General features: G+C 36.2%; 1 protein-coding gene across 6 annotated transcripts in view; it reads right to left on the minus strand.

The window, feature by feature from the left end:
- DAB1 (DAB adaptor protein 1) overlaps positions 1-26083 on the minus strand; it is a 2980230-nt gene that overhangs the window by 2258247 nt on the left and 695900 nt on the right. For all 6 annotated transcript variants that reach the window (XM_044085518.1, XM_044085521.1, XM_044085520.1 and 3 more), the window contains exon 2: positions 7592-7667. The gene's annotated coding sequence lies outside the window, so the exon portion shown is untranslated. The remainder of the gene's footprint in view (positions 1-7591; positions 7668-26083) is intronic.

Below are 26083 nucleotides of genomic sequence, written 5' to 3' on the forward strand. Positions count from 1 at the left end.
GTACACACAGTAACTGTAAAGTTTGTGATATTTCATAAACAACTTGGAATATCTTTGCAGCCACTCAAGTTACACATACATGTCAGCATTAAATTGTTCAACCATCTGACAGCTTGCATATAAGGCGAGGCAGTTCTGTCTGTGATACTTAGTTTTCTAACTATTTGGGAAATATGAAATTTATGACAAAATAAATATCATAGGAACGACAATTGGTAACTCTTTACTTGCACTAGATGAGGTCAAATATCACTACAGATGTGGTTGCAATTATATAAGCTTTAAAATGAAATCCTATAATACATCATAAGTAGCATGGTTTTGCAATTATCAATTGAAAATATGAACAAGCAATATCTGACACCTAGTGGATGCAATAGGATGTAATTGCAGAAATACCAGGAGGGGTCACTTCACTGTAATGAGTTAACCTAGTGCAGCTACAACATACGTTTTAGAAGTGTAACAGTAGAAAATGTAATTTTGCTCAAACACTAAACTTGCAAGGAGGAAAACTGATAAGTGATAGAGGCAGTAAATCAAAAACTTACTGATATTATTATTAGTAGTATAGTAGCAGTAATAGTGATAATAGCAGTAGTAGCAGCAGCAGTAGCAGTAATAGTAGAAGGACTAGTAATTGAAGAAGCAGTAGTATTAGTAGAAGTACTAGTAGCAAAAAAGTAGTAGTAATAATAGTAGAATTACTAGTTATAGAAGATGTAGCAGAAATATTGCTAGTAATAGTAGTAGCAGTAGTAATAAAAGTAATAGCAGTGATACTAGAAGTAGAAGTACTAGTAATAGAAGAATTAATAGCAGAAGTAGAAGTATTAGTAGTAGTAGTGCTATTAGTAGCAGTGCTATTAGAAGTGCTAGTATTAGAAGAATTATTGGTAGCAGAAGTAGAAGTACTAGTAGTAGACTTAGTAGTGCTAGTAGAAATACTAGTAGTAAGAGATGCAGTAGTAGTAGTAGTAGTAGTAGTAGAAGAAGTAATAGTGCTAGTAATACTACTAGCGGTAGTAGAAGTAAGTGTTTAAATTTGTTTAAGGCAGGTCGTCTGCACCCCAGAGCCCATTTTTATGGGTTAGTTACATAATAAGAATGCAACAATATTTGTTTTTGAATTGACGTTTTTCATTAAGGTTTGATTACTTCTATTTTTTTTATCTTTTTCTTATATTGCTTTTGTTTTCTTTTAAGTTTTTTGTTGTGTTGGAGTTTTAAGAGGTCTAGGTTGCGGTCAGTTAAAAAAGTTTGAAAATAATTCCTTTGCAGACAGTGAATAACATCTAGTTAATTAGTAGGTGAAGCTGAGTAACAGAATTCCTCTTTAACTAGAAATTTGTGAAGGCATCTTTATTTAACTGGAGTGCTTATTTGGCTTGCTTGCTATTCTCTGCCTAACTATCGCTGATCACTTTCTGCATTTGATTTTTTTCCATTCAGCCTCCCAACTGTTGTACTATACCAGTTAGTGGTTTTTGAGTTGCCCGCCCCAACTATTAATCTGATTTTGGAAACTCCTCCCAGTCCCATCTTATCAGCTCATTCTAGTGAGTATGTAGGGATCAGATGGGAAGGCTCACCCCTTACTCTCTTAAACTTGAATTATCTTTTGTTTCCTCCCTTCCCACTTACTTAAAATGTACTTTATTCAGCTGTTTTCACTGTATCTGTGCTTCTTCTTACATTATTACTTTATTTCGTTTTTTGCTGCTTATTCTTAAGTGTTCAGTTCCGTTTAATCTGCTGCATATTTTACTGCTTGTTAGTATCCTACTTAATTTTTTTAAGTGTTATTCTAAGCCTCTTAGTTTTCATTTAAGCACCTGGGCTTCAAACTAGTTATCTTACATAAGGAAGTTTGTGACAGGAGAGATAGCTTATATCCTTCTAAGTTAGAATTTGCTGGTTGAAGGCTTATTGTGTCTGTTATTCTAAAAGTGTCTTATGTCTGGTTTAACTGCTTGGGCATCAGGCCAGTTGTTTTATATCAAGAAAGTTTGTGGTTTAGACTCTTGTGAGAGGAGAGGGTAGCCTCTGCCCCTATCAGATGGGAATTGCTGGTTGAAGACTTACTGTGCTTGTTATTCTATGTGTCTTTGTTCTGGTTTAAGTTAAATTAACTGGAGCTGCTTTGCATTTGACATCCTTTGCCAGAGGTCCAGAGTGTTTCTGCTTCAATCCAAGCCACCCAAATCTAAGAACAAAACATTAAGCTTATTTTGAGTTTGATCTGCATTTTTCATCTGTAGTTTACTGTTTTAGTGCATTAATTTGTGTCTTCTTTGACCATTTTACTGCTTGTGCATGTTTATTACCTGCACTTGTTTTGCACTGAAATATTGCTTAGTTAGCATAGACTAGATCTAGTCTTTCTGAATCTGGCCTGTTTTTGATACACTTGAACTCAAATCTAGTCATCTTACATTAAGAAGGCCTCCCCTGCACCCTTGTGGAAGAAGGGTGTGGATATTGCCTTGCCTGAGCTGGGGATTAAAGGGGGAAGGATTATTGTGTTATTTTCCATTGGCAGACTAGTTTAAAATGTTTTAATTTTGCCTGTATATATAAGCCTCGCATTTGCTCCTAGCTGCATACCATGCAAAGACGGTTAGCGGTGCCTTGCATAGATGCAGACAATTAGAAACTATTTTCCCTGGACACCAGTCAGTGAAACTCTCCCAGGTTCCCTGCTGCCTGTGGACAATGCAACTGTGCACTTCTGCACTGCAGGCAACTCAGATGAGCACTGAACAGTGTTACCCTACTTTTCATGAATGATCTTATATAGAATAAGTCCCCTTGTTAATCCCAGAACAATAGTTGATCTAATTTATCCTCTCACAAATTAGTACTTAAGAATTACCTGCTACTAAGGACAGTTTCCCAACATTTCTCCAGCCAGCCTGATATACATGGGCATCCTTCTGCAATATATCAATTGCCTCATGTATACCGACAACCACTTGCTCGTAAAGCAAATGAATACAGTATGTGAGAGATGTAACTATACCATGAAACTAGAATCAGTCCTCTCATGTAACAATAAACAAAACATCAAATAGGTTGTCTGCACACACATCTCTCCATTCACACAAAGATCAAGACACAAACCAACATATATGGAGGCACTCACTAAGAGCCTACCAAAAGACCAGAGACCTCTCAATCTCAAACAACCCACACATATTGATAAACAAACAGAATCTACTACTACACATAACACACATATCAATGTCTTAAAAATTAAACCCGAAAGGCAAAACATCGCAAAACCAAATTTTCTAGTCATAGGCGACTCAATAGTGAGATACACAGATGTCCCCCTCCCCAGGTTGGATAAGGAGAAGGTCACATTTAACTGCCTGCCAGGTGCCAGGATCCATCAAATCACACACAGACTTAAGTCAATCAGCAACAGTTACCATTACAACTTTATCATAGTACATGTTGGAGTGAATGACTTGAGACATACTTCTCTGGACTATATGAAGAAATACATGACTGAATTGTCAGATTATTTGTCCTGGACAGGTATTCTCTAGCACTAAGCAGCATTCTACCCTTACCTAAGATGATGCCACAATACAGACAAAAAATGATCGATTTCAATAATTGGCTAAGCTTCTGGTGTCACTCATGGGGGATCCAGTATCTGACAGCCTGGGAAGTCATGGTCAACAGACCACACTGCTTACCCAGAGATGGCCTCTACCTTTCTCGTCAAGGCTTTCAGATACTGGCAAAGATGTTTGTATTAGGCAATGTCAAAACAATAAAACTTCTAAAGTAAAGATTTCCACTAGAGGCAAACTCACGGTCATGCTGCTTAATGCTAGGAGCCTAATCAGTAAACTGCACTCCCTGGAAGCAATCCTCACTATGGAAGATGCTGATATCTGTGCAATCACTGAGACTTGGTTCAATGTCACAGAAAGCCACACTGGCTGTGCAAGGCTACAATGCCTTTCACATGTTCACACCTCAAAACGAACATGAAAGAATAAAGGTGGAGGTGTATACATCTTCATTAAATCCAAACACATCTTGAGATTGGTAAAACAGTCTGAATCTTTTGAGCTACTCCAGGTCCAAATAACTATAGGTAAAATACCTGACCAGATAATTGCTAGCTAAAGGTCCCCCACCATGAACCAGAAAAAGCACACGGCCTACCTGGGCTTCCTAGAGTCACTCAGTACAGCCAAACACCTTGGTCATGGGAGATTTTAACTATCTTTCCATCAGTTGGGTGACTTACATGAGAACAAACACAATCACTCTGAAATTCCTGGATTGTGTTCATTGAAATGCTTTGGAACCACCACAAGGGGCTCAAATGTCCTAGACCTAGTACTCACCAATACGGGGTTCACTGTAATACTCCCTGGGCGTTGCCCTTGATGGTAAGGCCAGACCATAAATCAGTCTCATTTTAAGTAAAGATCAGACCTGACAATCCCCCAAAGCATTGTTGACACCATTCCTATACCAACTATCTCCAAAGAACAGGTCATACAAGAGTGCTCCAAGGCTAAAAAACACAGCCTCTAGGGGACCAGATAACATTCCAGGTTGCTTACTAAACAATCTAAAACAAGACCTAGCAGAACCACTTGGCACTCTCTTTAACTATAGCCTGAACACCAGCTTTGTTCTTGCAGAGTGGAGAATAACAACAGTAATCCCCTTGTTCAAAGGGGGTCCATCAAATGACCCAGGAAACTATCAAACCATAAGCCTACCTAGCCTTATCTACAAGGCCATCATCATGGATCTTATCAAGAGGGACACATGCAGCCTTCAAACTCTTGACCTGACCCAATTTGGTTTCATCAAGGGTAGCTCTTGCTTATTAAACCTGGTAGACATCTTTGAGAATGCCACCAAAGCCCTGGATGAGAGCAAAGTAGTACATATCACCTATTGTGATTTATCCAAGGGTTTTGATACAATCCCCCACTCAGGGATCATTGAGAAATTCTCACAGCTGAGGATTAACTGATACATCATTAGATGAGTAGCCAACTGGCTCAAGAACAAAATGCACACTGTCAAAGTTGGGGAGTTCACCTTCACCAGTAGATGAGTTAACAAGTGGGATTTCTGTAGGACCCTCTACTGTTCAGAATCTGTTTCTCTGAAATCCAGATGAAAGTAGATGGCCTGTGGCTTACCAAGTTTGCAGATGACTGCAAACTGGGTGCAATCCCCAAGTCCCCAATGATGTAAACATATTACAGAAGGGGCTGACACAGACAAATGACTGGTGACACAAACTAAATTAAAAAAAAATGCCTCATTATCTGCTTTGCAAAGAAGTTTGTTTGTTTGTGTCTTTTGGCTTTTCCCGGTTAGACAGCACCCCTCTAAAAGCGAGACTTGGGAACACAGGTTCATAGCAATCTAAACTTCGATCACCATATGTCCATAGTGGTAAGGAGTCTTCTACATTGAGCATCTCATAAAAAAAGCATCACTCCACTGTACTCAACCCTTATCAGACAACTAATTGAGTATAAATCTCCCTTCTGTATGCATCTCAATAGATACATACAGCAACTGGAGAGACCACAGAGGGTTCTAACCAAGAGAATCCAGGGCCTCCAAAAATGTACATGAAAAGACCGAAAAAGCCCTATCACTGTAATCTGCACCATACATGCTGGTGAGCGGTGATCTGTGCCTGGCCTACAGAGCAGTCTCTGACTCTGCCCTAATGGAAATGCTGTACATCTGCAAATCAAATGGGACAAGAGTCACTCATTCCAATTATCTCAACCTAGCTTGTAACATTAACAACACATGTTGGAGAGACAGACATAGCTCCCAGATTTTGCCACTACTCTGGAATAACCTCCAACTTCATGTAGAGCAATAACCCTATTTAAGTGGAACCTTGACAACTGGATGGGTGACTACAAATTCACCCCAGGGGTTGCACCTATGTCCCTTATGGACAGGGGTAGTCACTGTTGATCATAGAATTGCTCAACTAACAGTGACCATCTAACTATGGCCAATTAGAGTACACAATTTTTTTACACAGCTAGGGTTGCAAAGGCCCTAGGGCCATTAGCCTAGTAACATCCTATGAACCTATGATCACTGCCTAATGACAATTTAAAATAAAAATGGTGTCTAAGTAATATGAATCAACAAAAATAGAAATGGTTTACAAATTTATCATAATAACATACAACACTTTACATGTCTTTTCTGTCAAAACTGTAACAAAGATTCAAACAACAGAAAAACAGGGACACTAAAGTCTGCCAATAGTTAAAAACATTTTAACTTCGATTTGTTTAAAACTGGGAAATAGAAATCACAGCATACCTTTCTATTAATTGGCATGTATTTCTTTTTCAGGAATCTCTGTATTTTTTCTAGAAGTAACCAGATAATGGCCAACATATATTTACTTACCAGAACTATTTTACTATCACTTGTGGCCAAATTAGACTATTGGGTAATCAATGCACATGAAATCTGAATTTTGTTTTGATATGTGTTGCCACTTCCTATACTATCCAAGTATATTTATTTAAAAAGTGTTTGTTTCTCAGGTAAATATTGATGTCATTCTTGACTCAGCAGGGATGATCATGTGATGACCATGTTTTTGTGAAGCTTGACAGCAACATGGGAAACATTTGTAGAAAATGTTATAGAAATACATAGTCTTGGGATCCAGCTTGCTAAAAGAAGGCAAGACCTGTTTCCAAGATAAAGGCATTATATTAACTGCCCACTGAGATGAATGGTACATATGAGTAGTCATAGATAACCTGCATTGATTTATTCTTCAGTTATATACCATTCCAGGACAGTGAGAGATCTTATCACTCACTGGGGACAAGACACCATTTATGAGATTTTTGGATTAATAATTTACCATTTCTGAGTTTTTTGGTTTTGTAAGTTATTTGTTTAATGCACGTGGTTTTGTCCTTTGAAGTTTTTTTTTGAATTTACAAGACCGAGGAGCTAATCCTCAACGGGGTAGTGATGAAGTTGGAGGAGACATATATATTCATTGAGCTCTCTCTCACACACACACACACACACACACACACACACACACACACACACACACACACACACACACACACACACACACACACACACACACTGTGCATCAACTTGTGGATGATTGGAAGAATTAACAATCCACCTAAGGTACTTCTTTGGGAGGATACAGAAATGTAGTTCCCAGTGAAAACTTGCTTAGACAAAGAAGATGGGTAAAGAATGCAGTTAAGGCATACCACCTAAGAATCATACTCAAGAAATGATACTGTAAAGTAATAACCCTTAACCACTGAACAAGTAACTGAAAAGAAATTAGCAGAATGTACATATATCCACATTTTTTATCAGAGAATATTGATTAGGATTCCAGTTTTATGAGCTTTTCACACAAAACATCAAGCATTGCAAAATTAGTATTACAGCCTACAATTTTAACAGTTATTACTAGCAAAAAATAAATGTTAATGGTCTTAGAAGACTTGCATTCAGTGCAAAGTATTTGCTAAATTTCCCCTTTGTAAAAATATATATATAGATGATAGCTTACCTTCTTATCCACTCAACTCTAGTTAATCCATTCTTTTGATCTAATTTCTTGGTATCCAAAAAAGTCTACCTGAAATCTGAAGATAAAAAAATATGAGTGTTGTATGTAAATACATATATTTAGCTAATATGTCATTTCAATCACTACATTTTCACAATATATTGCTTAAATTGAAATAGATGATCCTCGTCTTGTACCATTTATCTTAATTGGAGAGGAGATAATTTTATTAATAAATAAAGTATATACATTCAAATAAAATATTTTTATAAGATTAATAAAAGCAGAAGAAAAGCCAAAGTGTAGAAGAATTGCAAAAAGAAAATCTAAATTTAATCCATCAAATGCTTTTTAGGCATCTAATGCAAGCAAAAGCAATGAAAATTTATAATGAGCCGATAACATAATTAGCATAGCTAATGTTAATGTATTATAACAAGTTTGTCTGGCTTGTGTGAAATCTGATTGAAAAGGAGATATTATTTGTGGCACGATAGGTCTCAACATTTGCAGGTGTTGACTTGTTTCTGTTTTATCCCTTCAGCATCACGGTGCATGTCTCAGTAACCTGGTTAAATAAGATTAACTAAATGAGGTAGCATTTACACATCTTCTGTAAAGAACAGCTTGGGTATAAAAGTAATTTTCAGTATCATGCAGGACGAAATGGAAATAGGTAGGCATTTTCTGTAATGTCCTGTCTACTTGTGAACAAGCAGCTGCCTAAATATATGGCATATACCAAAAGAAAACATCTCTCCATTCTCTAAGTGCTGTGATCAGTGTAGATGACATATTTTGGTATGAATCTCATACACAATCACTCCCATCTGCCTTCCATGAAGGAAGAGGGAATGCATAAGCTATGTTTTTATATACACTGCATTAGGGCATACTTGATGTCTGAGGTTGAAAGCGGAGTAGAAATGTTAAATGAAGGATTTACTCTAGTCCCTCTATGGCTATAAAGAACTAACAAAAGATTTTAATTTCAATATCACAGAACAAACAGTAATCTAGTATCACTAGTACAGCAAAACATAAAAAGAGTAATATGGGAACATTGCAGTAAATACTTATACGTGTACTCCATTACTATAAATATAATTATATTAACGTTGCGTAAACCGCTTTACCTCACAGAAATGAAATATTGTTTTAAGAATGGTGTCATATATTAAACTGTCAGCTTTACCTAAAATACTGAATAAGAATAAAATATCTGAAATATCCAATGCTATCAATTTAGTTTTCAGTCAGTTTTTCTGTTCAATGTTGTATATAACAAGAATATCTGTATTTAGGGAAAGATGGTGCCCCTTATACACCAAAGTAATCCCTTTCCCTAAATATTATGATTTCTCATATGATTTTTCAGTGCTGCACATTTTGACTAAATGCACACTTCTAAAGTGCTAGGTAATGTAAAACAGAACAATATTTAATAATGCATTCTCTCATATATATATATATATATATATATATATATATATATATATATATCTTAAAATATAATTTTTATGATTTCATATCAATATGCATTCGACACTCTTTTTGCAGGAAGAAAGTCACATCCATTTTTATGATTTCATATCAATATGCATTTGACAGTCTTTGCAAGAAGAAAATCCCATCCTAAAATCCATAAACTTATGCCTCACTGATACATAAGCTGCAGTAAAAGCATACGGACATCATTAGCCATTAAGTGAAAAACAAAACCACAATAGAAATATTTTATGTATAATTAAATTATGCAGTGTGCTAATCATTACCGTTGTGGTTAACTATGAAACCCAGGACATGGGTCATGCAAAGGTAACTTGCCTTTCTGATGAGGTTACTTTAGTGACAATCTTTTAACCCTATTTCCTTACAGTCAGCAAACCACTTAATTTCAGACTATTTAATATGTGTTTTACCTGAGGCCTCCTTATCCACTGAAATTTCAACCCATTTCATTCTTGCCAATTTCTTTCCATTTCTGATGATCTCTGTGGATTAGTGCATATTGAATATTTTGGCAAATATAAAGTATTGCTCAACAACTGGTGTAGTTAAGAGCTAGATGCTGTACTGTTGCCTGACTTTTCACAAAAACTATTCTTACTGACATGGTGCTAGATTTGTTGACTTGGCTTCAGTGTTTGACATAATGGACTGCAGTCATTTGTGTAAGAGTCCTTGTAATGCATGCTTTTCTATGTATCTAGTACCACTAATCCCTCTGGAACATTTAACTGAGTGATGGCACCTACATTTTGTCAACATCTCCAGTTTGCACTAAGGACTTGGGTACAGATTTGGGGTCCTTGCTTTTTATCTTGTTTAACAGTTATAATGGATCTAGCTAGGTGGCAAGTATTTTAGGCATACAGACTAGCAATCTCTTGATCTTCTTTATCTACAGTCTTCTTCTGGGCATGCCAAGATACAAGTAATATATATTTTTTAACTAACAATGGCCAAAAGAAATACCTTTTTTAAATAGTCATTTCAAATACCTTGGTATCAGACAAGATAATGCATTTTTATAAACATCTAAAAGTGTTTTAAAACAAGAATAAAACCTTCCTAAAATGGTATTACAGACCTTTTAAGAGTGCTAAACATCAGAGCATTATATATTATAGATAATGTGTCATGCATGCATCTTTTCAGTTGAAAAACTAATAATTTATGCATGTGCTTTATTTTTTGCATTCATTAAACTCAGCTTAAATTTGGAGATTTATTATGATTTTCCTTTCATGTGGGCTCAGTTATATCCCCTTGTGTATGACTTTCTAGCTGTGTGTCAAAGAAAGAACTTAATTTACATTAGGAACATTTAACTTCAACCTCAAAACATTGACTTACATCCTTTTCCTCTGGCCTGATAATTGCATTACAAGGACACTTACTACAGCTTTGAATCTAGTCAGAAAGGTGCTAGCTTCCTCTCTTTTCCAAACAAAACATTAAATCTGGAAATCTTGTCCTTTCAGACCTTGGGTAGGCAGTCTGGATTACAAAACTAAACTATAGAATTCAGATGTGTTAGCTTAAACAATTTCAAGTCAAGTCCTTCAGTATTTCAAACTTTCAGCACTGTACGTTTTTTTTACATGTTAACTATATCCCCATAACTTCTGAATTGAAACTCCTAGCCTATGTTTAAGGGACAGCTCATTATATACCTGCCTCAATGTTACTAAAGTATATGGGGACTTAATTACATGCTATAAATAAACTTTATTACTAAAAAATGTGTTTAATTTTTGTTGACCTGCCTATGTCAATAAACTACAACTGCTCTGTTGGTAAGGTAATAGCGAGACCTCACTTTCATAAATTCATTGCATCATCAGTGCCATTTATTTAGCTGAAAATCTATTATGTTTGCCTATAAATATCTGTGAGTATGTGAGTACTACACATTTTACTTTAGTAATTCTATTTTTTAGACTCTTAGCAAGACAGCATCTGCAAATGTTCCATCTGGGTCAATCTACTTACCTGGATAAATGTTAATAAATAAATTGTACAACTGCCTGCTTTTGGATTTACTCTTTCATTGAGAACATGCAGACTGAATTACATGGCATAATTTAGTCATATAGACTAACTGTGCTTGAGTCATGTTCACATCACACTGCAGAATGAGACTGTTTTTTCATACTGGGTTTAAACTGAAGGTGACACCATATCTTAGAAATACATGAATATCACACACTTGTCTAGTAACAGGGAATACATTTGTTGGGGAAAGATTGCCATAATAGTAGTACTCATTATAATAATTAATAATATAGGCAATTATAATCGACTCACCAATCATAACCTGGTTATTATGTGTTTAAGACATAGATGCCAAGATTTCCATTTCGAGTACATCAGCTAAAGGGTTATGATCAATGAACTGATAATAATTCTTCATACTCCATAGATCTATTATCTGCTCCATATATCACTAGTTGCAGAAAAAAAGTGTAGTTTTGCAAAGTGTCATGCCAGCTTGATGGTAAAGCACTTAAAGCTGTCAGACATACAGTAGGCAGAATAAAACTGCTCCTTTGTAGATCCAATAGCTTTAAATGCCATTAGACGGTTTACTCTACCATACTTTTTTTGTATAAGTGTGACAGAGTAAAGTTTTAACAGTTTTTAAAAAAATGTTTTACTCAACCCAAGAAATATGGGGAGATAAGATATCTGACAATGGGTCTACCCGAGATGGTCAACAGGCCATATGATCGACACTCATTTGGTCGACAATTCATTTGGTCGACAGGCAGATTTGCCCCCCTCCCCAATGTTGTGCGACCCTGGAGTTGATATATATAGTTAGGGGGATATTGGGGGGTGGGGGGTGAAGCCCCCCACATAACATGCCTGTCGACCAAATGAATTGTCGACCAAATAAGTGTCGTTCATATGGCCTGTCGACCATCTCACAATATGTAAGAAGCATTTAATTTTAGCTCATATTCAGTTCTGAAATGATCCCTTCCATCGTATCTTTCTTCAAAACTACATCAGACCGATAGTATGTTACACATTATCATACTTACTCATTATATATACTTGGGTCCTGGACTGCTTTTTGTGACTTTTGAGTGAATTTTATGCAGTGGGGTTTTATTATTGCAGACCTAGAAGATGGCAGGAATAGTGTGTTCATGACAAAGACTATGGACAAATGTACATTTTACATATTCTTTTTTCATGTTGTGCTAGTAAATAGTTTTAAAAGCTGATGTTATAAAAGTTAAAATATCACATCACTAGCTTAGTACACCTTCCATGTAAATAATCTTAGTTTCATAATGGATGAAATTATTTAAATGTACAGCGCATGTTGAATTTCTGCATAAGATGCTAATGCTACATACTTAAGTATAGATGAATTGCAATATTTATAGTTTTGGAACTAATCCAGAAATGTGCTTTGCAAAAATATAATATTTTTGTAGTAGATTAGATTTCACAGAGTCAAGCCCTTACTATTCTATTTTCTTTCATTCACCTTTCTAACTACTGTGCTACACCTGCACCTATTGGTTATCATTATTGGTCCATTTGGTTCAGGTAGGAGCAGGTCTATTGGTGGGTAACAGCTGAGACTTAGGCAGGGTATAGCATGCTCTCTATAAAAAGGATTTTAAGTGTTAAGTTTATTATGATGTTAATTGTAACTATACTAATTTTGTGTGTGCATGGCAATTTTCAATATAGATTATTTGTCATTATCTCTTCTTATTCAGTTGTGCACTGAGAGATTATTGTAGAGAAGAGTTCTAAATTAAGAGGCAATATGTCACTTCTGGCACATTTACCACATAAGCCTATTTCTGTCGCATATTACTTGGATACATGACCGTATTTATAGTATCTCAACTTATTTAATAAATGGCTCCAATTTAGGTTTGTTTCAGGGTACACTAATTCACATTTTAGTCTTCTCTACTATCATCTATATAATATGCTAATGCAGTCTTGGAATGTCAAGTGGATTCAGCAGTTTAAAAAAACAGAATTATTTTTACAGCTACTTTACAATTCAAACACAATGATCCCTTTTGTTCAGGAAGTTCACATGGTAGTTGATTAAGGTGGCACTTTGAAGAACAATTGGCTGTGCCACCTTGTTGCATCATGTAAAAGTAACAACAGCTAAGCCATGGCCATAATAATCAAATCGATTTTAAAAGACCAAATTTTAGAAAGTGGAAATGACCTTTAAGGTAGATGATGTTATGTAATATGCAAAAATAACCAAAAGTGATCACCAAAGCACAACACCACCAGTAAATGCAAGAACATGCGATGTAAGGCGAAACTATGAAGCCACAGAGGGAGATTCAAACCAACAAGTTTATTCTGCTATAACATTAACGTTGACACAATTCGTTGTCACAATATGTTTTCGTTTAAAGTTACTTTGTCAGATGTGGGCGTGCAATACCTGTTGCTATGACGCCTGCACTGTTTACAAGGCAAGTTATATCAAAATTTCCAGCAGAAAAGTGAGACTAAAAGTAAAAACGAGACAAACTCCACTCAGCAAAGACCACTCATACCGACATCAAAAAATGACACCAGCAAAACTGCAAAGATATTACTCCTAACTGCTGCCAAAAATCAATGAATACTGCCCATTGCACTATAAAAAAGACTAAATCGGGTCACAACACTCCACTGCTTTTCCTCGAACCAGTGAGGGTCTGTTGTTTGCAATGGAGCAACTACAACATGTAACCAGAAAAGCTTATTACTTAAATAAAATTAACCCACCGGAACCAAAACAAAACTTTCGAATATGCAAAAATAACATGTTAAATCTATTAAAGCTATATAAACCATGGCATAATCAATCTTATTTTATAATAAAAAGCTACAGCATATTGAATAGATTCAAAAGCTATTATTACATTATAGATGGTGACTGGAATCCATTTATTGACCCAATAAAAGAAAACACATATAGCACTAAACCTTATAATCCAAATGTATCATGAGCTATTCTAGACCTTATAGCATAATTTTAGCTGGTTGACACACACTAGTCATATACATTTAACTATCCAAATAATAAATAAATTTGTTTCACTGTCATAAATCTTGGTTCAGTGTTATTTTCCTCTTCTCATATGAATATTTAGAAGACACTGGGGACTATAGTATGGAACTTTCTTATTTTTTAAATAAATTTAGATATGAATGGATGAACACATTCCAAGAGAATGGTTATGAATGGATGTGTAACACAACACACTTGCAGAAAAAAAAAAAAAAAAAAAAGATAAAGGAAATCATATTACTGGAAACATTTTACAGCAACATGGACAAAGGGAAAATATCCATAAATATTCAATGTGTGGCTCTTAATATAGGTAAAGCTTCATATTATAAACACATCCAACCAAAAATAAAATTGCCTATATTGCAAATGTATAGAACTGGAAATTGTACAGTCTTTACAACATGAGACTGAACTTGAAGAGCAAATTAAATTAATCTAAAAGGAATACAATTTTACCCATGTGTTATAAATGTCTTGGCACAAATTAAAAACCTTAGCTCAATATTCAGAATAAGTTCAAGTCCCTCACATATGTTAGCCAGATTAATAAAAGAGCAACATTCTCCTACAAATATACTGCAAATAAAATATAAGAATAAAATTGCAAGTTCAACTGAAGACATAAAATCTATATTCACTGTGATATATACCCAGATATAATGAACTTACAATTTCCCATTCACAGATCTATAAAACTTTTTGGCTCAATTAAACTTTCAGAAGCTAAAACACATATAAAGAAAAGGGATCTATATATTCACTCATCACATGGGAATTACAGTGAACTATTTATCCTCAAACACTATCCCGCAAAACTCTTGTTCATCGAAAACACGCATCATCAAAACAAAATCATTACATAGGTATAGTTAGCCATCATACACACAGCAGAAGGGAGAATGGACTAACAGGTATGCTAGGGTAAGAAAATATGCCCATTCCCTACTGTAGTGGGATCCACAAATCTGCCATTTCCTTACTGTGGTGCAATCTTGGAGTTGGTATATATAATTAGCGGGGGTGTTGGGGTTGCATCTCCCACAGTATTTTGAGTTTTCAGTCTTTTGAACTTTCAAGATTTTGGTCTCAATCTTTTGGAATTCAAGATTTTGGGCTTTCAGTCTTCTGAAGTGATATATATATATATATATATATATATATATATATATATTTTTATATATTAACTCCAAGACTGCACTACAGTAGGGAAAGAGCAGATTTCCTTATTCCTAGCATACCTGTAAGTTGGTATTCCCTTCTGTTGCATATATGTTTCACTGGATAGTGTTTGTGGAAAAGCCATTCACTGCAATTCACATTTGACAAGTGAACATAAACTGAACGAAGAATACCTAACCAAACCAATTAATATGCAGATATTATCAAAATCTCAAGAAGGGTAAACCACCAAGTCCAGATTCACTGACTGTAGACATTTATAAATGCTTTAGAAATATCATTTCTTAAAGAAAATTCAAGTTTTATTAATGATAAACTAAACTGAATTTCTAACCATTACTTCAGCAGATTAAGAAAAATTCTTTGTCCAAACCAAATACTGATTTCAGTGAGCAAGCAAGCTGAGGACCTATAGTCATTATAAATCATCTCAAAATATGTTCCTCATTTCTGGCAAAATAGGTGGAAAGTAATCCTTCCTTCAATTATCTCACCATTCCAATAGGTTTTTATCAAATCAAGACAAATTAGCACTTACACACTAACCTTTGAGTCAATGAAAATTTTAATTAGCAAAACAAAACTACTTTGGTTGTACTATTGACGGGTCTAAAGCTTTGAATGTATGCATGTTCATTATTTTTGTTTACTGCTTTGCATCAAACCTGCATCTCACAATCTTTTATAAGAGGATGCTAAACCCTCTCCTCAACTCTGTGTAAATGGAACTGAAACCAAACCCATACCTATCATGAACAGAGTTAGGCAGGCTGTCATCGGTTTCCTAACATATTTAATCTCTATATCGAGTCCATATTTATGTCACTTATATGCACAAAAATTATAATACACCAAAATATTCTGAGTTCTAATTAATTTAACATAATTCACAGATGATGTAAACATTTATGTCTCTTTTCCTAAAACTGTCATACATGTCTCAAATTACCAACTAAACTTACAAATTTCAAAATTATAAATGCACAGTTATTGTAGAACAAAGTGAAATAAAATTCTGTCAATCCATGAAATATCTGGATGTAACATTTAATCAAAACCAAACTTTAAATTACTAGAATAATATCTTCAAAACCTGGATATACATATCAGATGTATAAAAAGATTGAACAAACTGAACTTTAATTTCTTTTTCAAAGTAAAAACAGAAAGATGACTGTATTTCCAAAAGAATTGTTCCATTTTACTTCATCAATACAAAAAATACCACAAAATGTTTTAAAACTCTTAGTAAAATTCATCTGCTCGCCAAAATCTACAAGAGTTGCATATAATAAACTAATTCAGCCAAATAGCCACAAATGTGTGGGCATGCCCGATTTTCTTATGTCCTATTTGCTTATCAGTTCAAGCAGACAATTACAAATCTGCCAAAATAAACCAGTGAAACCACATGCGGGTTAAATTATGACATGACCATCTTATAATATAGAGGTATGATTCCTTTTGCATTCTATTTTTGAAATTGAATTATCTCAAATACCTTAAAATACTTTAATATCCATTTCAAAGTTCAATTTCTCAAAAATGAATAACTATGCTAAATTTAAAGGATGTAAAGGCACATTGAGTTGAATAAGCCAACAAGTCCCTGTTCAACTTACTGAATTAATTTCTGGTATGTCTATGGGGACCAAAGTAGCCCCCTCCTTTGCTAATCTAGTTATGTGCTGGGGGGAGAGTCAATATCTGGTTAGCCTTCCTGTATTCAGGTCTGTTACCTTCTATCGGAGGTACATAGATGATTTATTTTTTTATTTAGAAGGGTAGTAAACAGGATTTTGAAACCTTTGTTAGTGACATGAACAAGAGTGCTGAATGGTTAAGATTTGAGATAAGTGGTGTGGGTACTACAGTCCATTTTTTTACATATTCAATTAGGTTTAGATTGTTATAACAATAAATTTACTAGTAATATTTTCAGGAAAGAAACATTCGGTAATAATTTACATTTCAGTAGTTTTCACCCGACATTTATGAAATTTAATATTTTCAAGGGTCAGATTGTTAGAATTAGTCATATTATTAGTGATGATGAAGTATTTAGATGGGAGGTTAACACGTTAATTGACATGTTTTTAGAAACTGGGTACCCTTATCCAAAGTTGAGACAGATTTCAGATCAGGTCATTGGTGAAAGGGACATCAGGTTTCTCCCTATTTTGAGGTCAGGTTTTGTTGCTAAGAAAAAAGATGAAGACATTAAGGATGACAAGACTCTGGCTTTTCCAATTCCTATCAGTTTTGAAGGGGAGTTGGTAAAGAATATTATTGCAGAAAATTGGAAGGTTATAATTGGGAATAAGGATCTTAGTGATATTGTAGGTGTTTATTTATAAAAGAACCTGCAATTTGAAGAAATTGTTGGAACATGTCAAGATGGATTATATTCCTCAGGGAACAGGACCCTTGGGTACTTTTCCATGTCAAGGGTATAGGTACTGCAGGTTTATTTCCATCAAAAGTATATTAAAATACAAATACATTTAGTTATTTAGCTGTGTTTATGATGCTTTGAACAGTCATTGCTGTCTTATTTATGTTAGTGTTGTAGTTTGATAGGTTAATTGATTTACTGATTTTATGGATTGGTGTATAAAAATGTACTTGGTATTTTACTTGTGATTCTGATGAAGTTCTAGAAGTAAAAAAATGTAAGTGCTAAATATTAACAAGTCTTATTTATTGTTTTGCATTGCTGCCCATAGTGGTTTTGGGTTCTGTTTTATCCCCAGTTTTTATGCCCGGTTCTCATTTGCAGTTGTGTAAATGAAAAGAAATGCACAATAATGGGATCATATACTCAATGCAAATTACAACATTGATAGTGCCCCCCCTAAGACTGGACCTAGTGGTGAGAGATCTGGGTACTTAAATAGTAATCGGAACATTGACTACCTTGTGTCCAGAGTGGTGAGGAAATCCTTCTTTGTGTGTCAGCTTATAAGTAAGAGTATGGCATCCAGATCTAAAGGTATCATTGTACTACTGTACTTGGCCCTTGTCATACCAATAATAGAGTACAATGCAACATTTGGCATGTACCTTGACATGCACCTGCAACAGCTGGAGCATCCTCAGGGGTTTCTTATTAGGAAAAATACAGGGTATAATAAACGCGTCATATTGCAGACCAGTGAAAAGCCTTACCACTGCATTCAGTTTGATACAGATAACTGAGGAATGATCTGTGTCTGACCTACAAGTCAGCCTCTGATCCAACCCTGATGTAAATCTTGCAGATTTTCAAAATGAACTACATGATGGTTTCCCTGCTCCAAATTCTAAACCTGATCTCTCACATGAATAGATCATGCTGGAGAGAAAGTTGTGTGTCTCAGAGATTGCCCCTCTTCTGAAATAGGCTTCCTATTCCCATTAAGCAAAGCTTTTCCCTGACCATCTTCAAGCACAGTCTGGAACAATGGAAGGGAAATCACAAATTCACTCTTGGGAGAGTGCCCATTTCCTTTATGGACAGATGCAGTCTGCAGAAACAGTCAAAGAACCACTTGCTGACTCTTTTTTCTTTCCTCTAGAGATAGAAAATTGTGTAAAATCTGGGTCAAATTGGCTAGGCTTGTAAGGGCTCTTGAGCTGTTAGCCTAGTAATCTCCTATGAACCTAATGGGCCTCTATAATTCTTTATGGCCATATAGAAACTCCCAGAAGGACTTAACTTTTGGTCAGTAAGGAATCCTGCTAATATCTTTTTTTTTTTGTCATATCATTGTATACAAACCTATGGCATACTGAGAGACTTTATAATTATGTATCTATTTTTACATGTAATATGATTGTAAATTATTGTATGTAGTTCATTGGTATGTGTTTTTCTTTTGTGTTTCTGATTTCTTTGCAGTTTCTGTCATGTCTTTTGAAAAAATCTTAAATAAAAGTTATTTGAAAATAAACAAAAAGTCTTTTGCTGACTAACACTGGTTCCTGTTAATCGCTATCATGAGACCTGATGTTAGCAGCACTTAAGAGGTGCTTAACAAAAGCTCTTAAGCACCTCTCAATTGCCAGAAAGGTTAAATCATACTCATTTTTTTTCCTGTTTTCAGAACATAATCATGATAATCCATGCACTACAGTAATAAAATAATAATAATAATATCAATAAATGCAAAATAAACATAACTACAAGAAATAATATTTTTTGTTAAATTAGACACATATAAGACAAACGTTACCAAAAAACAGTATCAGACTTACTCTCCTGTATACATAACAGACTAGTTTTACAGACCAATGATTGTGCAATGTTAAATGAGTGGGAATATATAGAAATTACTACTTTTCATCTCTTAAATAAAAAAGAAGCATGGATTAACAAACATCATTCTTCCGCTGTATTGTTAGCAAATTATGAAGATAAACTGCTTCTCATTATAAGTAAGCTGCATGTCGGTTGCTTTAAATATATGATGATTTGACTAATTTGGCATAATTACATCATTTGCATGGAAAAGTTAATCACACGCTGATATACATTTTATGGTAAATTATGCAATGTGTTTCTGAAATGCAGTATACAAAACAAAAATATACAATTCGCAGTACTGCACTGATCCCAGTCACATCTCTCAACCTGTAAATGCAAGAAATCTGGACAAACCCAAAACTAATGGGGGGACAAGGTCCAAAAACAGGGACAATTTTTAAATATTACTCTTATAAATTTAGAAAGTTGATATACTTAAAAGGGTTAGCATTTAGTATTAGCATGCATTTTCTGAAGGATATGAAGTCTGAACCTCAAATTTCTCTTACTATTTAGTGACATCAATCCTCAATGATTTGCCAGAAAACTACAAATTTTATGAGTGACAGACCAAAAATATGAGGCAAAAATCTGGTAGTTCTGCAAAAATCTGGACAGTTGAGAAATATGATCCCACTATATGAGAAGTGGCGGTGGGGAAACAATCACAGTACCAGCATACCATCTGCGCAAATGATTCAGGAATTTAACGACTCATCACAATTGTCAAAAAAGATTCAACATACTTATGAAAAACACTACAAAAAGGATATTGTGAGTTTGCATACAAATAAAGACAGTGAAAACAGAAAAGAAAGAAAGAAAGAAAATGCGTTTCAGGAATCCTTCCATGAAAGCATTGTATTAAGAAAAATCACATGTAGTATTTCTTATGTTGTCAGTCTTATAAACTGTCGGAATGTCTAATCTGTGGCATTCATTTAATGCAAATTAAATTCTAGCAAAATTACCAAAATGTGAGTGCAGTAGCATTACCAATCAGTGTTGCTTCTAGATGATAAAGTATGACAGCTTCTTCACTTTCAATTTTATATCAGCTTGCAGGAAAACTTTATTTCTTTAAGGAATAGTTAAAATTAGATTTTCCAAGATCATTTTTTCCCCCAAAAAATATTTTAACATTATTAACAGCATGAAATCTTACATCATAATTCCTTGGTGAAGAAAAAAAAAAAAAACAAGAAAGAGTTTTCAAATTTCTTCGACTAGTTTTCATAATATAAACTGGTGTCAGGGTCACAAAATAGCAATAAAGAAGACTATGCTATATTATCTTTGAAAGAACTAACCGTATTACATTATACATGCATCGTGCAGCATTTTGGACACCACATTAGTTTGTTTTTTTATAAACATTCAGTGTGGATGTTAAATGTAAAATTATAGGAACGTATTCACTATATGAGACTGGATGCCTTATTAGGGGTAAAAATCCAAAGCTAATATTATGGGCAGTTACAGCTACTGTCAATGTATGATTTGCATATGTCGGGCACCACAGGAGGAACAAAAACATACATTAATGTGTCCATATTTCTAATCCAAAAGGGAATATCCGCCACAATTGATAAGGAATGTGCTGAGTCAGCCTAAGGACACATTACACTGGTAGGAAAGATAGGCATGAAATGTGTACATAAATTTATATACATACAAACAAGCACAAGTGTTTGAAGGAACCTGATCCAAAAGTTCTGCTGCAGTTCATTACTTGTAAAGTACAGTTTTGTACCTACCATAAATGTAGATGTTCGAAGATCCACATTGCTGCAGTCCTTACATATGGGTAGTCGCTGTCCTCGGTCGGCCCGAATACCAAAGTATTAGGCTGGACGCCGTCAAGCGCTTAAGACTGAGACATCAGGACGTCAGGTACAAATGTATGACCCCGACGCCATATCCTCAGTCTTTCTTGCCCAGATGTCAGGAAGGCCCTAGAAGAAAGAAGGCCCAAAAAGACAGCAAAAAAACCAACCACCCCCCAAAACAACTCATTTAACATGCATTCAAACCAAAACCCACCACAACCTAACCACCAGAGAGGAAGGAGGGATAAGTGACGATCTTGCACAGGGGATATTTATGGTAGGTACATAACTTCGAACATCTACATTTATGGTAGGTACAAAACTCTACATTATTGCAGTCAATCCCAAAGCAGAGGCATATCCACAGGCAAACTATAAAGCAGCAGAAGCTGATGGCAAAGCCTGTAAAATTGCAGTGGCAAACCAGCCCTAAATTTTAAGTAAAATGGGAAGGTGAGATGCAGAAGGAAAAGGTAAAAAAGGAAGAAAATAATGCTTAGCAAAATATCTTCTTGCCTCCAACCCTCTTTAAAAGCCACCCCTTAAGTAGCCCCCCTTGAAAAGGGAGGCCTAGTGCAGATGAGGCCTAATCCCAGCTGGGAATGCTGGAAAGCAATACCATGATGGGAATAACAGAAAGCAAACCAAAAACCAATCCACTTAGAAATAGTTTGTTTGAAAACAGGTCAACCCTGAGAAAATGAAAGCAAATCGAACTGATACTGCCCTGAGACTGCCTGAACCCCTTTAGTTCTGCCCAAATAAATATCAATCTTTTAAAGTGTATTTCCCTTTTTTTTGGGGGTTTTGGCTTTTATGCAAAAAAGTAGGCAAATGAATAGAAAAACCACTAAAGCCATACTTAAAGGAGGAAGACTAGGTAGGGAAAAGATTTATGTAAAATAAAGAAAATTCAACCGCCATAAGGGCAAAAAATTCAGAAAACCAAACCCTTCTTAATGGCCAACCCTGAGCAACAAAAGAGTCCTCCAGTAACAAATCGCAGAAGGCAAAAAGTTTTCTTCCAAAGAGCGTTAGGGCAGCAACACAAAAATTGAGAGTGAGTCCTCCAAGAGGAGGAGATATCTAGCTTCTATGAATTGAGACCTCTAAGGAATTATTATAAAAGCCCTCTAAAAAATTGCTTAAACAAGGAGTAGAAAACAAAAGGTGTTGCTCACAACAGAAAGCAAATGAAGGAAGTACACAAACCAAGGTAACAGAGGAGAAAATTGAAGCAGCCAGTAAGAAAGTAAGTAAGAACTTAGAAACACTTGAAGTAAATTGCTGTTAATCAAAATAAAATCCTTTCCTCCATCAAATAAATCTCCTCCATTTATTCACTAACACTTTACTTTGTAAAAGGCCTTTTGTTACAAAATGTGGAAGCCAGGTTGTTGTGGGTTTAAAGCAGTTCCCAAAATATTGTTAGATGTAGAGATGTAAGTGGGGATGTAGAGAATCTCTGGTGACAGCTGTCTCAGAAGACAGCAAGGGAGAGGCAAAGGGAGCAAGAGGTCTCAAAGCGCACCAGACTTCTGAGATTCTACTTCAGTAATGGGAGGCCAATCTGGTTGGAGGCAAATCTGGAGCTTCTTAAATCATGGTTTTAGGAGACTGTCTGACCTTCAGGGGTACCTTTGGAGGAGGAGAGGGTTGTGACACATGGCACACATGGAAGTTGCTGTGGATGAAATGGAGACATCCCACTTCAGCAGCTGAAATTTTAACTTTTTTTTGCAACAGAGAGCATCCAGAGTAAGCGAAAGTGGAACAGATCTATGTCTGGAGTTCCCTGTTCCCATAACACTGTCAATAGCCTTGAATTTGTTCCATCCATGGGTCTGCCTGGATGTCCTACATTTTACATCTGCTAAGGAGTTCCAATTTGTTCTGTGCCCTTGCAATAACTCCTTTATGTAAACTGAAAGCAGTCTGAAGTCAAAATCATTGCTTGTCTGCATAGAGGATAAGAATGCATTCCCCCTGCTTGTTGATGTACCACATGACAGTTGTGTTGTCTGTTAGAACCAACACCTGCCCTGGAAGAAAGCCACTTCTTTTCCAGTAATGTGAAAATTGGGTGCTGTTTGCAGTCTTCAAGTTGATGTGTCTTCAACCCAGTCTGGCAGGCCATGTGTCTTGTTACATTTTTCCCTTAGGATAGCTCCCCAAAGAAGTTCTGAGGCATCTGGGTCATGACAACCGACTCCTTCCTGACTCGGTCACAGAGAGTCGCTGTTTAGGTGTTTAGTCTGACATTCCTGAGCTTAAATGGGAAACAAATGAAGAATGCATGCCATTATTTGACATCCATGTTCCAATACATGGGTGTCCATACATGCAGAGATTTATCTGCTTCACAGAAGCTTGCAGATTGGCAGAACCCTTAAGAAGAATGAATGACATGATGAAATAACATGCTTGAAGGAAGCTCCTTGACAGGAGCCAGCCTGAATCAGGACAACTGATGGAAGTAAGAAGAAGGATTGTACCTTGTAGCCATTTAAACAAATCAGCCAGATGCTGTGATGAGAGAGGTCCCCAGAAAAGCAAGCACATGGTCAGAGAACTGACTTCTTGACCTATTTCTGTCGTTCGAAGAATACCCCTATCATCTTAACTGTGAACTATGATACTAAAATGATGAAAGAACCGTTCCTTCATCTTGGGCCAGAATCAGCAATCCGTCCAAAAAAGGATAGATTTGTGTTCCCTTTAGCCTGAAAGAACCTATCAGAACAGCCAGAACCAGTAGATAACTCTCTGGGCAGTGCAGAGAAGCCAAAGGGCTGAGCAGAGAACTGATATCCCAACTTCCCAGAGAAAAACGCAGATACCTCCTGCAACTGAGAACTGATAGGACATGAAGTCCTTGCCAGCTGAGATCCCATCTGTTGCAACCAGAATCCCAGCCCCACTTGAGGTAAAACTTGTCACGCCAACATTTATTTGAAGGGATTGATTACCAGATGAGGATAAATAGTACAATCCAAAATTTGGTTGAACTAACCTTTTTCTCTAGGACAGAGGAAGGATAAAAATCTAGGCCCTTAGGCCAGAGGACCGGGACCCATTGTTTACTGGAAGAAGCAGCAGAGAAATTTCGAAGTGAGTTCTGCTTTTGGTGAGAGGCAAGTCGGAGGAGCAAACCTTTGAAAGGAAAACTTGTAACCTTGGTGTATGATATCACTGAGGAGGCGATATCCAATACCTTGAAATTTGTCTTGGGTATCCAATTTTCACTTGAAGAGAAGCAACCCTCCTCAGCTGAAAAGGCCTGTCAGAGAAGGAAGGATCTCGAAAGACTTTTCATTGGTCCTGTTTACTTGAAGACTAAAGGACTGGCCCCTGCCCTCACCGATCAGGACAACCCTTGTTCTAGGTCTGAAAGAACTCTGAGCTCTGTCCCTACCACGCCTAGATTCACCCCATCACTGGACTGTCATAGATAAGGTATGTCCTTCCCTTTAGCACTTAAATTTCTACTAAACTCCTAGGCTGAACTGCAAAAAATCTAACAGCCTGCATACTGACTTAGCAGGCTTCTCCATTCTTTTCACTGACTCCACAGGTGAACCAAACAACAAATCATCAGACTGACAAGCATCACATGATCATTGTCTTGTCATTCGCTTCAAAATTCTGATCCCTCTCAGCCAGAAGGCGAAGGCCTGAGAAGCCTGACCCCACCCAGCCTGACCTAGACGAGGAGGCCACAGGCAGATTGTAACCAATGCTTAGAATCCTTTTCAGAGAACTGTTCCAAATGCAGTCTGACTTAATTTTTTTCCCTACACCACCTTTCCCACAGAGCATCAGACTTACTTTTCACCAGAAGAGAGAAGATATATTTTGATATATGAAACTGGCACCAAAGCCTTCCCCTCCCTCATAGCTATGTTGGAAGGTTTTTATCCCATCTATCCAAAATCTATACAACATTTCCCTTGGCAGAACCGAAAGGCCTTACCACATTTTTTGCACAGACTTAGGACCCTGACATTCCGTTTCTATTTATGAATTCTAGTATCTTTCTAAGGATTCTTATAAATATATTTAGGAGCCTCCCGATCAGGTTTAATAGGGAGAGGGCAAATCAGAGAATCAGGATTAGAAAATCAGGGCAAATACAAGCATCTTATGCAAGGGTATAGCCAGGGGCCAGAACAGGGTATAGCCAAGGGGCAAAGTTCTTTAAGAGCAGCCTAAGCTAATATCAGTCCTGAAATGAATGAAGGGTAAAAAATGAGAAAAAAAAATGAAGAGAAAAGCAAAAAGAGAAAAAAAAGAAAGAATCAGAGCAGAAAGCAATCAAGAATCCTCACTCTGCCCATAAATAAGGACTGAAAGAAGGCAAGTGAAAGTAAAAAATCCTCAAGGAGGACATCACCCTCCTGCTCAATCTCACCTGGGCTGGACCCTCTGCCTCTTATCGGGTCATCAAATCCAAAGCTAGCATATGTAATCAAATCGCCTGCTCTTGAACTTGGGTGGACTGTTGGGCTGAGACTGACAACTGAAACTGGAAGACTGAGAACCCAAACCTGGAAGCCACCTATCTCTGGGGGAAGCGTCTTTGCGGAAGGAGGGGGCCTAACCCCTGAGAAACACATCCTGTACAGCAACCCGAA

This window comes from Protopterus annectens, chromosome 10.part0 (assembly GCF_019279795.1).
Source record: "Protopterus annectens isolate FY-2018-M chromosome 10.part0, PAN1.0, whole genome shotgun sequence".
Lineage (NCBI taxonomy): Eukaryota > Metazoa > Chordata > Ceratodontiformes > Protopteridae > Protopterus > Protopterus annectens.